General features: G+C 42.3%; 1 long non-coding RNA gene across 2 annotated transcripts; it reads left to right on the top strand.

The window, feature by feature from the left end:
• Positions 1-3,344: 3,344 nt before the first annotated feature.
• Positions 3,345-11,089, top strand: LOC115532559 (uncharacterized). 2 transcript variants are annotated; one of them, XR_003974068.1, is made up of 3 exons: positions 3,345-3,810; positions 5,589-5,688; positions 5,893-6,245. It is a non-coding gene; the product is annotated as an uncharacterized LOC115532559 (long non-coding RNA). The 2 variants fall into 2 exon arrangements; XR_003974067.1 differs by lacking the exon at positions 5,893-6,245 and adding an exon at positions 11,017-11,089 and having other exon boundaries at positions 3,368-3,810.
• The last annotated feature ends 3,920 nt before the right edge of the window (positions 11,090-15,009 follow it).

Raw genomic sequence — 15,009 nt, forward strand, 5'->3', positions numbered from 1 at the left:
TGGAAAACAAGCCATTGTTCAAAATTCCAATAAAAAAATGATTGTCTTTAGCTTACATTTATTTTATTTAAGCTTACTTTTACTTTGAAAGTACACATCACAAAGTCTTTACATTTCCTTTGACAGTATTTGCTTTTATTGACTGTCTTTTGGTATGGACAGAGCCCGTCTACGAAGAGCCTGGGCACTTCCTATACTCCCCATTGTACCGATCTTGGTTGTAGTTCCATCAGACATCCACTGGGTGTGATCGCGGGCGAGTCCAGAATGAATGGGAGTCTATGGGGCTAGACGGCTAAATATGTCTCTTTCACCTGCTTGTCGTTGAAATATCGCAAATTTTATTGTAGATTCCGCAAGTTCAATATAGATTATAGTTCAAAAGTCGAATGAATGAGTACTTATGTCCTTTCGATTTCTTACAGTTTGGGCCGTTGTTGGCCGTACACGCTAGCATTCTGCTAATGAATGCTGATTGGTCAGGGACGGACTTGCGACTGATTACGACCAGAGACCCCTCTTGACGGCATCTGATGCTGAAGCACGATCAGAAACATTCTGAAGTTAATTTTTTGCGTACTGTATTTATATTTTCCTGCAGGCACTTTTATTTCTTATATAGTTATGTATGGTGAAAGTACATGGGCATAATGGATTTTCCTCCAATTTCTTGTGTTCAATGTTCAATGTGTTATATGCATGGTAGGCACGGTATGACCACCTTAAATAATACAGTCAATGTCCCGCTCAATATCATTTCATCTGTCATTGTCTATTTTTCGAAAATAAAGATAGTTTAAAAAAGAAATGCCTCGTAAATGTGCAATGATAATCTGCTCTAACAGTGGAAACGGATTGTCCGTCTTTTCGTTTCCCAAGGACAGAAAAGGGTAACGTTCTTGCTTGCTCCTGTATGAATGGTCCTAGGCCACCTGAGGCTGCACCTGGTAGGGAAGGTTGCGCTGGAGCCCGGGTAAAATCGCGAGTGTCGAGACTCAAGCACCTAACTTACCTCAACCGATTGTTCCATACAAGTTGTTTGTTAACGATTTAACAACTTCAACATCTGCTATTACTGTAGTCAGTGTTGTATAGTAGCGAAGTAGAAATACTTTGTTACTGTACTTAAGTAGTTTTTTTGGATATTTGTACTTTACTTTACTACTTATATTTCTCTGTACTTTTACTTTTACTTCGCTACATTTTGCGAAGAAAACGGATACTTTTACTCCGCTACATTTCCCTTGAAACCTTCGTTACTCGTTACAAAATCGACTCATCTTTAGAAAAAAAAAAAAGAATCATGAGAGATATGAGAATAACGTCGGGGACTGTGGTAGAACACAGACTGCGAGCTTGTTTGGCGAATCAGCTGTCCCAGCGCACGTTCGCAAAGCCCCCTTGCTTAGTTACTGTTGCTACGTCGATCAAAACTCCTACGACTGTCAACACACAAATGCATGGCTAGGACGAGGGCAAGGGCTATCAAAATTCTACTATTTGTATCAGGCTGGTTTGTACACGCAGTATTACAACACTATCTTATACACTTCAATACGCTGTATATGTATCGCGGAAGGTTACCGCCCTCGACTTCGTCTCGGGCGGTAAGCCGTCCACGAGCCGGGCATATCAAACTGTTTATTGCCCGGCCTCTCGGTGATTATTCCTTACTTATTCTCAAAATTCTGACCCTTTGCTTTTTTATTAACAGCAGTTACTTGTACTTTTACTTTCAGTACTTAAGTACATTTAATATCAGAAAAGTACTTTTGATACTTAAGTACAGTAAAGATCAGATACTTTAATACTTTTACTTAAGTACTATTCTAAAAGGTGACTTTTACTTTTACTTAAGTAATTTTCCAGTAAGGTATCTGTACTTTTACTTAAGTATGGCTTTTGAGTACTTTATACACCACTGACTGTAGTTCCTTTTGTGTAGGACCAATGGGCTAATGACCTTGCACAGAATGAAAACCATCTACACCACTGGTCATTGATTGCTATGCATTCACTGATCCTTTACAGATGGGTTTGTTTTAAGCCATTGAATATAATTGCTCTGCCCTGCAACACATTATAAGCTACGCATGTTTGTTAAACGAGAAATATGGTCTGGGTCACATTGAAACAGTAACAGTTGTATAACAGTAATTATACAAACATTATACCAACATTGCAACAGGCAAGTTTATTCAAACATCACAATAACAAGAACACAATAAGAACAGTAACTAATAAAAAAAATGATAAATGATTTAACAACACTGAACATACAGAACAGAGGCAGGGAAAAAGGACAGAGGAAGAAGACTTTTCCGTTGTCACAGCATCAATGTCCAACTGTAGAGATCAAGAAAGGAAGAGGCATGAGGAGGAGTGCCCATTCGCCTCATATTAGACATTCTCTGGTATGGACACGTCGAATGCTTTTATTTTGAAACCAGAACTGGTTTCAAAAGACGCTATTACCGTAATGGATATACTAGTAGGCCTACATACATTTACAGCAAAACACTGGGTCGGCTGGCTTGACTGTTGTTCTCGAAGTGTCGGCTGGCTGGTCAACAGTCTGCCTCAGTGCCTCTGTCTGTTCTCTGTTTGTCTGATAGTTCCCTGATTGTGACGTTTGTGTCGGCTTGTGGATGAATATGAACAGCTATGAATACGATGGCAGAAAAGTCTCGGAAGCCAGTGTGGGCGGCAGAACAGATATTCGAGGTCCATGAGTGCATGCACAGGGCTGTGTGATCTGTATTGGATGAGTTGTAGCACTTTTAGAGTGTGATCTGTATTGGATGAGTTGTAATACTTTTAGAATGTGATCTATATTGGATGAGTTGTAGGACCTCTGATGTGATCTTTACTTTGCAAAACTGCCATCGAAACCCAGCTTCGCCAAGTGGAAGCGCTTCGCTGGATGCGAAGGAGATCAGTCATGTACAAAGTGAAACTTAAATGTGTGCTTTGTCTGTATATATTATGTATCCTCACATAGTATTTAAAATGAATATGTCTCTAAAATTGGTTATTGAAGATCATCTTATCATCGTGGATATCAGGGGAGTCGCTCTGCAGGGGGGTCCAGGGCAATTCTCATGGATTTAGTCATGATATAAAAGCTCAATATTGTTTCTTTACGCACTGGCACCATTACAATTGACATTAAAAATACCAGTCTTAATTTTTTAAAGGACAGTCTTAATCCTTTACACATTTAGATTAATTAAATTTGTAATAACTGTGGTAGGCCTATACTTTCGAGATTATTGACGAATTTTAATATTAGTAGTTGTTAGTTGTAGTATTGAGTTGAAGCAGAATCTTCCCAACTGCTATCGTCAAAGTTTTATAGAAAAATAGTTCAAAGTATTTATGTAAACATTAGTGTGGGAGTGTGTGTGGAGAATCCACCAGCCTCACAAGGTGGATTCTGATTGGATGACTTTGGAACATGACTTTTTTTCTATACAAAAATATTTCCATTTATTGATTATAATCATATCTGGTGGGCAAAAGAAAACAATTAGTCAGGATATATAGCGATGAAGGACTACGTTATAAATGATGGCATAACATGGCATCATTTATACCATTATGGCATAAGCATAATACTGTCTTGAAATAAATGCTTAGCTTCAATCTGTAAACATTAGTATATGGATGGGCTCCGCCTCCAGTACTCTTATCAGTTAAAACATTCTGCCACCAAAAACAACAACATATCTACAAAATCTCTCTTTCCCTCGCATTTTACTTTCACTTTCAAATCGAGGCGTGTGCATTTTCTTCTAGCACGAAATTAAGGTAGGTGTGCTATATTCGAGAATCTAAATGTATACACTTTGCTGTTTATTATTCTTCATACAGTATCGCTATCTTGGCACTTAGAGGCTCAGAATTATCCAAAGTACTAAAATATCGATGTGATACAGGCCCTATCTTTCTTAAACCACTAAAAGAACGAGGGAATAGGATCGAAGGACTTCCTCTTAGGCTTACGTGTCCCTTGTGGATCGCGTAAAACTATAATATTTGGCCTGCTTTTAACTATTTAGAGGATTTCAAAAGAAGTATTTGATAAAACGTGGACACTTGTTCCGTTAATGTGGTTGCGTAATGGCCCAAAGTCATTTCTATCGTGTTTATGTGTGTGTGTGTGTGTGTGTGTGTGTGTGTGTGTGTGTGTGTGTGTGTGTGTGTGTGTGTGTGTGTGTGTGTGTGTGTGTGTGTGTGTGTGTGTGTGTGTGTGTGTGTGTTTGGTGCGTGTGCGTTTTGGTGCGTGGGCGCGTGTTAGCGCGCGTGAAAGCGCGCCTGGTAGCGCGCGTGTTTGCGCGCTCCGGAGGAGTGGCGCAGTTAGTTAGTTATAAATAACGCCGACTTCAACCAGAGTTCAATGAGGCCCTGACACACCAACCAGATTATTGGTCGTTGGACAGTCTGGCGAGCTCGTTGAGCTGAGTCTGTTCTGTTCGGGGTTCTTTTCCGCCATCCCACGTGATACTTCTCAGCGAGTTGAGCAAGTGACGCAGGAAAAGAAGGCAGAAGGAAAAAGAAAGATAGCGAGAGATAGAGGTACAGACGAGTGACACAGAGACGAGGATAATAAAAAGTGCTAATGTGAAACGAAATTATGTGTCAAAACATAAAGGTTTGAACAAACAAAGGAAAATAAAACTTTCTATTCGAGTTGAATACCCCCGCTATCTTATTTCATTCTGACTTTCATATGTTTCTCATCTATTTAATATGCTATTAAAATAAGCTTTGTGTATCTGCAGGCTTAAAACAGAAACAGGCAAGAAACTGTATTTATTTAGAATTCTTGTCCATCTTAAAAGTGGACACAAATGAAAAAGTTGTCAATGTAAATCTAGCGGGGCTTTTTTTAATTATCAAAATGTAGCTGTATGTTGTTTGACCAAAATAGGTACTGGTAAGTTGAGGTGTGTGCACACCTACAAATGTGAAAAAGGAGAAGCAAAGAGTACTTAATGCGTCCAAAAGATATTTGGCTTCATTGTCCAACTGTCAAAAAGGACAATATTGAGTTTGCCCTATGGACTGGCAGGGTACTTTTCCATCTATAAAGAAGTAAATGTAAATGAGAATGTAACCAACCACCTTTAAAGAGGAGAATAACAGAAACTCTCTCAGTTTGGACACCTTTTCATAATTAACTTGCTTGCGAACACAACAATATTTTCTTTGTTCTCCTTATTAACTCATTGCACTTATTTCCCTTTAAGTAGCATCACAGTCAGATTACACAAAACGTTTCCACACAGAATGGATATGCTACATATTCTGTTGTATAGAAAGGTTCCATTCTCCAGCTGATTACACCAATATGTTCAGCAATATATAGTACATTAAGAGTTGTAGAGGCTACTCAGAAAGAGTTTACATCCACATTAAAACAGGTAATGCTGTGTTATCCTGCAAATCATTACGATCAGTATCGTAATGAGTATAGAACCACTTTCCCTTTCATTTTTTAATGGCTTTCCTGGATGTAGATAATGAAACTGCTTGGACACAGAGAAATGTTGCGCTACTCTCATTGCTGTTGGGCTTGTGTTCAGGTCGCCAGTCTACTATGAACGAGGAGAGAGAAGAGGGGGGACCTCCTACCTCCGAAACCACTCAGTCTGAGGATCATGACCACCGGAGAACGGCTAAGAGGTGAGACGGAGATCTGTAAAACCTAATGCTCTCCTCGAGTTCATGTGTCAATTTGCATTTTTAACATTCAAGCCCCACGACAAGAGGGCTTGTGGAGGGGCACACGTTTGAATTAAAAAAAGGTGACAATTTTCAAATGCATTAACTTTTCCAATGTAAGAAAATAAGCAATTGTGAAACTAAAGTTCTCGTTGATTTTTACAGATATCTAACTCCTTAAAGAGCTACTTTACCGCTGGAATTATGAATTAAAAAATTCTATGTATTATGCATTTACAAACATTTCAAAATTGGTTCATCCTAGCCTGAGAAAAGGTAGAAAGAGTGTTTTTATGGTCCCTCTGGCTCAGAAATCCTCCAACTACCACAGTGCATTGCGCTCGCCCTGCCCGCCTGTTTACATTTGGAGGGGGAAGGCCCTATTAGCGCGAGTGGTAGGGGAAGCAAACTTTGTGTAAACATATCCCCGTGATACGTTGACTAGTTTAGACTTTGTTTGTATATTACTGTACAGCATAAAAACATTTGCTAATTACAGTAGCTCAGCATATCAAATATTTGTACTCAACCTTTTCTCCCCAGTTGAAATAAGTGTTTATCTTATACAGTAGTCCTACTTTAGTATAACAGCACTTGTGTTAGTAAAGAAATCACAACAACCAACATGCATTTTAAGTTTTATTCATGAAAAAATATGAACTATTTACAAAAATAAAATGTGTTTGCTAGAGTCAAAATAGTCAAATCTCATCTTGAGCATCTACTGTCCCCTGGTAGCCACGGTACTGACCATCTTGTGCTGGGTAATTAGCTCTGATGGCCTAGACAACACAAGCTGGCAAAACAAGGCGATTGTCACTCCCAAGTCTCTCGCCTTGCAGTATCCACTCCATGAAATGTCGATGCTGTCTAAAAAAGAAAGAGAACAACATTAGCAAAGCAAGATAAATTATGCCTTTAGTAGCCTATACAGCAATACACAGACTTCAAGCTAACGTAACGTAGACTATGCTCTGCCAATAAGATCGGCTACTGGGACTCTTTTTTAGCCAATGTGTTAGTAAAAGAGAAAATGATAGTTATGTATGTCACTACGGTTCGATGAATTCCAGATGACCGCCAGAGGCGGTGCTTTAGCACTGGATGTTCCATCGCGCGCTTGTGCAGGTCGAATAATTATACCAACAAAGTCACCTGTGACACCTGGGTGACCCAAGAATATATATATATTCCGTAAATCACCCGAGGATCTGTTCAAACTGGATCTTCTCGCGGAATCTGAGAAGTCTGAGTGACAGAGAACTCTGGCGGTCATCCGGAATTCATAGAACCGTAGTTACATGTAACTATCGTTCTATTTCATTCCTACTGACGGCGCTTTAGCACTGGATGACTAATACCAAAAAGGTCACGAAAAGTGCCCACTAATTATGGGCTTGAAGCCGTCGACAAGACAGCCGTCGCCACAGGATGAGGAGCAGCGACATTAATTAACCCTGTCGAATCGGGCAAACGTACATGATGAGGACCATGGAGCCACGGAGCAAATGTCCTGAAGTCGAACCAACATCAAGGCAGCCCATGATGTAGCCATACTCCTGGTAGAGCGGCACTTAACGGCGAAGGGCACAGGGAGCCCCTGTGCTCTATATGCATTCAAGACCTCAAGCAGCCAACTCGATTGACACGCCTGGCTCACTGACAAGGCATGGAGTTCACCAACCCGTTTTGCAGTCGCAATGGAAAGGAGGAATGTCGTCTTCATGGACAGCCGTGTCAGGTCTGCCTGACTTAGAGGCTCAAATGGGGGTAGACATAAGGACCTCAGAGCTACTTGCAAGTCCCATGATGGTGCCCTCAGGGATCGTGGTGGTTGAAGCCTCTGGGCTCCCTTAAGAAACTGCCTGACTAGGTAGTGGGATCCTACGGTCTGGTTATCCACCCTTGCATGTGTGGCCGAGATCACGGCCATAGAAATGCGCAGGGCAGAAGCAGCTCTCCTGTTGTCCAACACATACTGCAGAAAGTGTAGTATCACTACCACTGAGCAAGTCTCTGGGACTTCACCCCGTGCCACGCACCACTGTGAAAACAACTTCCACTTGTTTGCATAGAGCAACATAGTGGAGAGTGCCCTTGAACTAAAAATGGTACGGACCACTGACTGGTCGCAAGACGTCAGCAGTGGGTCCTGACTCTCAGGGGCCGCAGGCACCCTGGATTTGTGTGCCATATGCGTCCGCCTACCTGAGGCAGAAGGTCCTTTCTCTCTGGGAGGCACCAAGGCTCTCCGTTGAGGAGTTTTAGTAACGCTGGGAACCATGGCCTTCCTGGCCAATGTGGAGCCACCAGAAGTAGGCTGTGACTGCCACACTGGACCCTGTCCAGCGTTGTCAGTAAAAGGGGAATTGGAGGAAATGCATAAAGCAGGCTGTCTGGCCAAGCATGAGCCAGAGCGTCCTGTCCTAGGGGACTGGTCCTTCCGTCAGGGAGAACCAAAGGGGACAGTGGGTCGTCTCTTCGGAAGCAAAGAGATCTGCCACTAACCTGCCATACCTATCCCAAATCATGCCCACCACCTCTGGATGGAGTCTCCACTCTCCGGGGGGTTGGCCCTTGGCGAGAGAGATGGTCTGCCGCTGTGTTCCGGACACCTGGAACAAGGACAGCCCTCAGGCTTAGAAAATGGGGGAACGCCCACGTAAGGAGCCTTTGCATGACCCGCAGGCTCTGCGGGTGGTGGACATGGAAAACTGTGGAGGTGTTGTCTGTCCGGACAAGATCATGTCGGTTCCCCAGAACTGCTAAGAACTAGCTAAGAACACCGCAAGGAGTTCCAGCACATTTATATGCTGCAGTCTCTGCTGGGCATCCCACTGGCCTCTGACAGTCCTGCACTGCCATACTGCATCCAATTCGAAAAGGGAGGCGCCTGTCTCTAGAACCTCCCGCCGGGAAGCTATCCTCCCTAAGGGCGACCCCACAATCAGGTATGCCCTCTCTCTCCAGGGTCTGAGGACCCGAAGGCACTGCCCAGAAACCCTGACCATCTTGTGGAATATATAGACATTCTCGGGTCACCCAGGTTTCACAGGTGACTGTTGTTATAATTACTCGACCTGCGCATGCGCGAGATGGAACATCCAATGCTGAAGCACCGCCTCTGGCAGTCAGTAGGAATGAAATAGAACACTTAGTGGTAAACTTTCCCATTTTCTCACTGTACCTAAAATGGAGTGAAATCAGACATTTTTGCCAGCCTCCGCCGAACGTTCCACTCTTCTCCAATTGCAAGTGGCGTTGTTTTCAAGACACACCAGTGGCAGGGTGTGTGTGGAGTCCTGTGCCCGTGTAAACCTCTGTCTGGGCAGCGGCAGACTACCCTTATTGTATAAAGACAGTGCGTGGTGAATGTCATATAAAACATTGCTCTCTTTAACGATCAAACTCATCGGCTGTAATAAAAAGCCATCGAAAAGAAGACGGTGTTGTTTAATACTGGAATTGTCGTTTTAGGTCCATTTATTTGTCCCAATGAAACACTGCACAACTTTTTTGTTGTTGTTGCAGTTTCAGTTTTGTTTTTCTCAATTGCAGATTTTTTATACAGTTTTATATATTTTCCAAAAAAAAAATGTTCATGCCCCCAGGTTGAAAAACGTGCAGGTTACACAGACGTTTTGAACTATGATGGTGGAGTTTGTTATAACTCCACTAGGAGGCACTGCAGACAGTATGGAAAAAAGAGAGACTGCAGCCGAGGATCTTTAAATCATGAAATGTCTCTTTATCATCGTTTAATTACAGATAACAGATAAACAGATAAGTATCTGTTATTAACAGATATATACGTTATTAACAGATATATACGTTATTAATTTGCGATTAACTATCACGCGATTAACTATAAATCACGTGATTAATTGTGATTCATTATTTTTACAGCCCTACTAGCTAAACTGCTAAACTCTAAGAACAAACCTCATCATTTAGCACACTTGGTTCACCTGGATCACACTGGCCTTCAAAACGCAACAACTTATTGCCAATAAGTCTAACTAACTTCTCACCTGTTCAGACTCAACTGGCTAAACACTTCAATCATGTGTCAGAGCATTAAAGAGGACTCGGTGAGCTCTACTGTGTTGTAGAAATGGTCCTTTGGCCTGATCAGGATTGGAGGTGGGATACATACAGATTTACATGTAGATCTGCTTCACCTCATTTATATTCTTATTTTTATTTTTTGGTAGCCTACGAAAAGTTTTTTATGCAGTCAGTACAGCTGAACATTTGACTGTATTACAGTAAAAAATATATATTTGCTTTGTTACCTTTTTGTACTTGTACTTGCACTGATTTCATCATTACATCCCCGAAAAAACCGGCAGCAAAATTTGATTTGCGGTGCGTCAAAATCTGATTTGCAGCGCGGCATGCCCGTGCCCGCTGTCGGGCACGGGCGGCGGGCGCGTTCACGTATTTTGTGGCGCGTCAAATGCTGCTCCAGTTGAAATATTTCAACTTTTCAGCAGCAAACGCGTGATGACAGCCAATCAGCGTTCAACAGCGTTGCCACAGAGGCGTTGCCACTGAGTGACATGCCGTAACAGCCAATCAGTGTTACTCCCTTGGAGTGACCTAGAGTTCACTACCGTTACATTTATTTAGTAACTCGAAAAACCCCACAAATCAGCATTCTGTAGTGTAGTTGTGTTTACAGTTAAACTAAACTATAGTAGTATGTGTATGTATAAGTATGCTAAAGGGCTAGCATAACAACCCCAAACAAAACCCAGTTGGGTGCCAGGCAGCACCAGCCTTCCAGGCTCCGAATGGTCTCATGAACCCATAAACGACGGGCATTCCGACGTCTCTCCCTCTTCCACAACAGGTAAAGACATGCAATGCTCGTAATGTCGGTTGTGAATGAATTCAAAATCACCGCGAAACTTCCCGCGCTGCAAAACTGCGGCGCAGCAAAACGTTTGCAGCGCGTCAAAACCTTTGCTGCGCCGCAAAACTTTTGCTGCGCCGCAAAACTTGATTTGCTGCGCCACAAAACTTGATTTGCCGCGCCGCAAAACCTCGGCGTCAACGCGTTCGGGCAGCAAATGCATCTTTTGGTGTGAACGCAGGGTTGGTATATAAATTAAATTGCTTAACTTGCTAACTTGCCAATTAGATGAGCCGATTACCCAAACAGCTATAGATAATGTTATGTGGGTTAGCCCAGCGCTCGTATCCATGGTCAAAACAATCATGCTTCAAATAACTTTAATAAAGAGAATTACAAGCGTCCATAAATCCTGGTTCTTGTTTTTCTAGAAGAGTCCAGCAGGAGAGAGCAGACTCCCCTGGACCAAGCTGTGTCTCCATGAAGAGTGACTCGTCTATGGCTAAACCTCTTAACTTTAAAGATGGAAATCAGTCTATTGAGAAGAGGTAAGGGCTTACCAGATATTATAAAGATACAGCTTCTATCAAACATCCATAAATCCTTGTTCTTGTTTTTCTAGAAGAGTCCAGCAGGAGAGAGCAGACTCCCCTGGACCAAGCTGTGTCTCCATGAAGAGTGACTCGTCTATGGCTAAACCTCTTAACTTTAAAGATGGAAGTCAGTCTATTGAGAAGAGGTAAGGGTTTACCAGATATTATAAAGATACAGCTTCTATCAAACATCCATTTATCCTGGTTCTTGTTTTTCCAGAAGTGTCCAGCAGGAGAGAGCAGACAGCCCTGGACCCAGGACTGGGTAAGCTGCAAATGAATTGCCCTTCTTGGGATCAATAATGTTTTCTGAATCTGAATCTGAGTTTCAAACAGATAATGAAAAGATACCAGTTGACTATGATCAGATCCTACTGATACTGATGTTCAATAGTCTTGAAAAAGTGTTTGTGTGCACAGTGGCAACCCCGACCGTCGGCGGCTGAGATTCAGGAAGGAGATGCACCAAACAGGGTGTGGGTTAACAGGTTTTTATTACGTTTTCCCACTCGTGCAAAAAAGGGTAACTTAAAAGTTAAATGAGGTTCTTCCTGGTCTGGGGAAAAAAGGGAACCGCCCCGAGTCTGGTCCTCCTGCGGGGTCGGCGTCTTGCTCCCTTGGGTCTCCTTCTGCTTAGTCCTGGGGAGAGGCGAAATGTCAGTAGCGTGGGCCTCGGAAGTCTCCCCTTACCGCGTCTCTCCAGCTCGGACGCACTCCCCTGACTGGTGCGCGCTTGGTCCTTAAGAACGCTCCGCCGTGTCCTTCCGCCGGGTGCTCCGCATCTCCGTGATTGCGCAGGTGCGCTCGATGCGTGCTCCCGCGTCGCCGCGCCGAGCGGGACCTGCCAGTATCCTTCTGTCAGGTCCAGGGTGGTAATGAACCGGGCCGGGCCCAGCCGCTCTATCTGTTTGTCTATGCGGGGCATGGGATAGGCGTCCAAGGCCGGCACTTCATGCAATCTTTTTTTAACACCTTGTGTTTACATTTGTGTGCAGAAGCGCATGACATCCATAAATCCTGCTTCTTGTTTTTCTAGAAGAGTCCTGCGGAAGAGAAAAGACTCCCCTGGACCCAGCTGTGTCTCCCTGAAGAGTGAAGGCTGTATGGATAATCCTCCTGATAATACAGATGGACGCCCCTCCAGAAGGAAGAGGTAGGAATGATGAGCCAATCGGACCATGTTCTTTCCAGTGAATTCACTGTAATGCCCTCATGCTGGTGTTACAAGGTGCCCCTAAGCAGGGCAAACCGCTACACTAAGTCCTTCACTGCTTCCACTATCAGGCTATTACAGTTTTTCTCGATTGTATACACACAAAAAATGGAACCATGCACACAATTCTGAAAACTTTAAGGTCATGTATCAACTACAAGACTCTAGGCTGCTAAACTCTAAGCACAATTCCACTCTTTTCACATTTTTGCTAAACTCTAAGAACAAACCTCATCATTTAGCACACTTGGTTCACCTGGATCACACTGGCCTTCAAAAGGCAACAACTTATTGCCAATAAGTCTAACTCACTTCTCACCTGTTCAAACTCAACTGGCTAAACACATCAATCATGTGTCAGAGCATTAAAGAGGACTCGGTGAGCTCTACTGTGTTGTAGATATGGTCCTTTGGCCTGATCAGGATTGGAGGTGGGATACATACAGATTTACATGTAGATCTGCTTCACCTCATTTATATTCTTATTTTTATTTTTTGGTAGCCTACGAAAAGCTTTTTATGCAGTTAGTAAAGCTGAACATTTGACTGCATTACAGTAAAAATATATTTATTTGCCCCGAAAGACAGTCTAAACATTTTCTAACTAGGGTTTTTCATTTTACTTATCAGTGCAATTACAGTACTGTACTGTAATTTACCAAAATAGGTAACATGGGTGTATTGTCAGAACAATGTTGCAGCATCAACTATAGGTGTACAGTATGACTCTGGGAAGCTGTGATTGTGAGTTTAGCCCATCGGAGCTTATTGGATAGACAAATATGCATTGTATCCTATTCTGATACGATTGTGTCAATGCAATATTTCTAGATATATTCACAGTATTGTATTACAATATGGCAACAGTTTTTATACTATATGTACCAGCTGATTGCAACTTCAAAAAAGAAAGCTATTTCTAAACAATTGTATACATTGGAATATGTAACATGGCCTCATAAAGGCAAAAACATAGCATTTTGATGGAAGTGTTTTGAATTGATCACACCATTGTTTAATTGATGCTCTCTAAGAGATATTCATTTGATAGCTGTGTTTACTGTTTGGTGGAAAAAAAAACAGTTTTGAGATGAATTTGTGTAGTTTTGACAAAATGATTAACTCTTCTCAGGTGAGTCTTGGAGCTTTGAGAAATTGAGCTGTAGTTTCAGAAAACTTGTTTAAACGATTGAGAAAAACTGTAAACACAGACAGAAGTAATTTAAAACAACTCTTACAACCCTTTAAACTTGGTTATTTATATGAACCATAACAGGTGTTAGTCTCTTTGTCTCCTTGTACTGTGGGGTGTTCCACAAAGCCGGTTTTATCACATAACCAGGTAAGTTAACCCAAGGTTTGCTGTAACCCTAGGTTTTCTGTTCCAAAAGGATCACGGTATGTTAGTTGCTATAGCAACATATGCTCTGAATCAAACCTGGTCGGACCAGGTTTTGCGCAGGTTAAGTTTGAAACATAACCCGGTTTTGGGTATTTCAACCGGCGTTCACCGCAGATTTCATGTGTTCACAATGGCATGCCCTTTTGATGAGAGAACTGCTGATATCAGAGCGCAAATTATACGTGCAATCCACCGGGAGCGATAGGTAAGAACATGGCTCGACATCTTGGCATATTGGATGACTTTTTGCTGGAGTGGAGAGATATAGATTCTCGCTCAAATCTTTAATATATTTAAATAGCCTTACATAGCCAACACTACCAATCGAGGACCTGGCCTCAGTTCACTCCAGACTATTTGCGTAGCCCTCCGTTTTTTTCAAATGGTAGTTTTATCTAGGCTATAATGCTGGAGATGCTGAGCACATCACAGTCGTTTCAGATGACCCATCCAAGATTTGTATCGGCCTCCTATCATACAAAGAGCAATATTGTCTGAGTACTATGCCGAGAGGCATTTACAACATAAAGTATAAAATAGTCCTAACGGACTTGCATCCACTGGAGAATGTTCGATCGTAGCCGGCGGCTTCATTAGAAGCACTGATCCATCTTGATCTGTGAAGTTGATGAATTGTCACTTTTAGGTTTTCTACCCAGTTACCAAATAAAAGAAACATTTGGAATAGTATGCACTGTGGCAAGCACACGGTTTGCATGTGTTACTTCGAAGGCAAAAAAAAACTAAACTACAAGAAAACACAAAAACCTACATTCAACCAGTGTGGGGTATGGCCCATGAATCTCTGAGGTGGTAGGTAGGCCTACCTCCAGGTACCCCCTCCATGCCAGGGCGCCCTGAATTTATGTTTATTAACAGCTCCTCCACCGGGGTCAAGACAATTTGAGGGCCAGATCCAGTCTGCCGACTGTCTGCCTTTTCACGATTGGCTTAAAAAAATGCCTTATTTAAATTTTTACCAATACGATGGTGGGAAAAGCTTACCAGTTTGTATGTTTTTTATACTTCATTTTTATACTTGATCCTCTGACCGCTTGGAAGCAATCGGAGTACATATTGTTTTAGAAGAAAGGGGTTATGTGGTAGGATCTTTAAGAATGCTTAACTGGGATATTTATATATTCATGGCTCAAATATTAAGGATCATGCTTTTGACGTGTAACTAACGCATTTACGCGGTCAGCGATCCGCTGCC

Source organism: Gadus morhua, chromosome 19 (assembly GCF_902167405.1).
Source record: "Gadus morhua chromosome 19, gadMor3.0, whole genome shotgun sequence".
In the NCBI taxonomy this organism is placed as follows: domain Eukaryota; kingdom Metazoa; phylum Chordata; class Actinopteri; order Gadiformes; family Gadidae; genus Gadus; species Gadus morhua.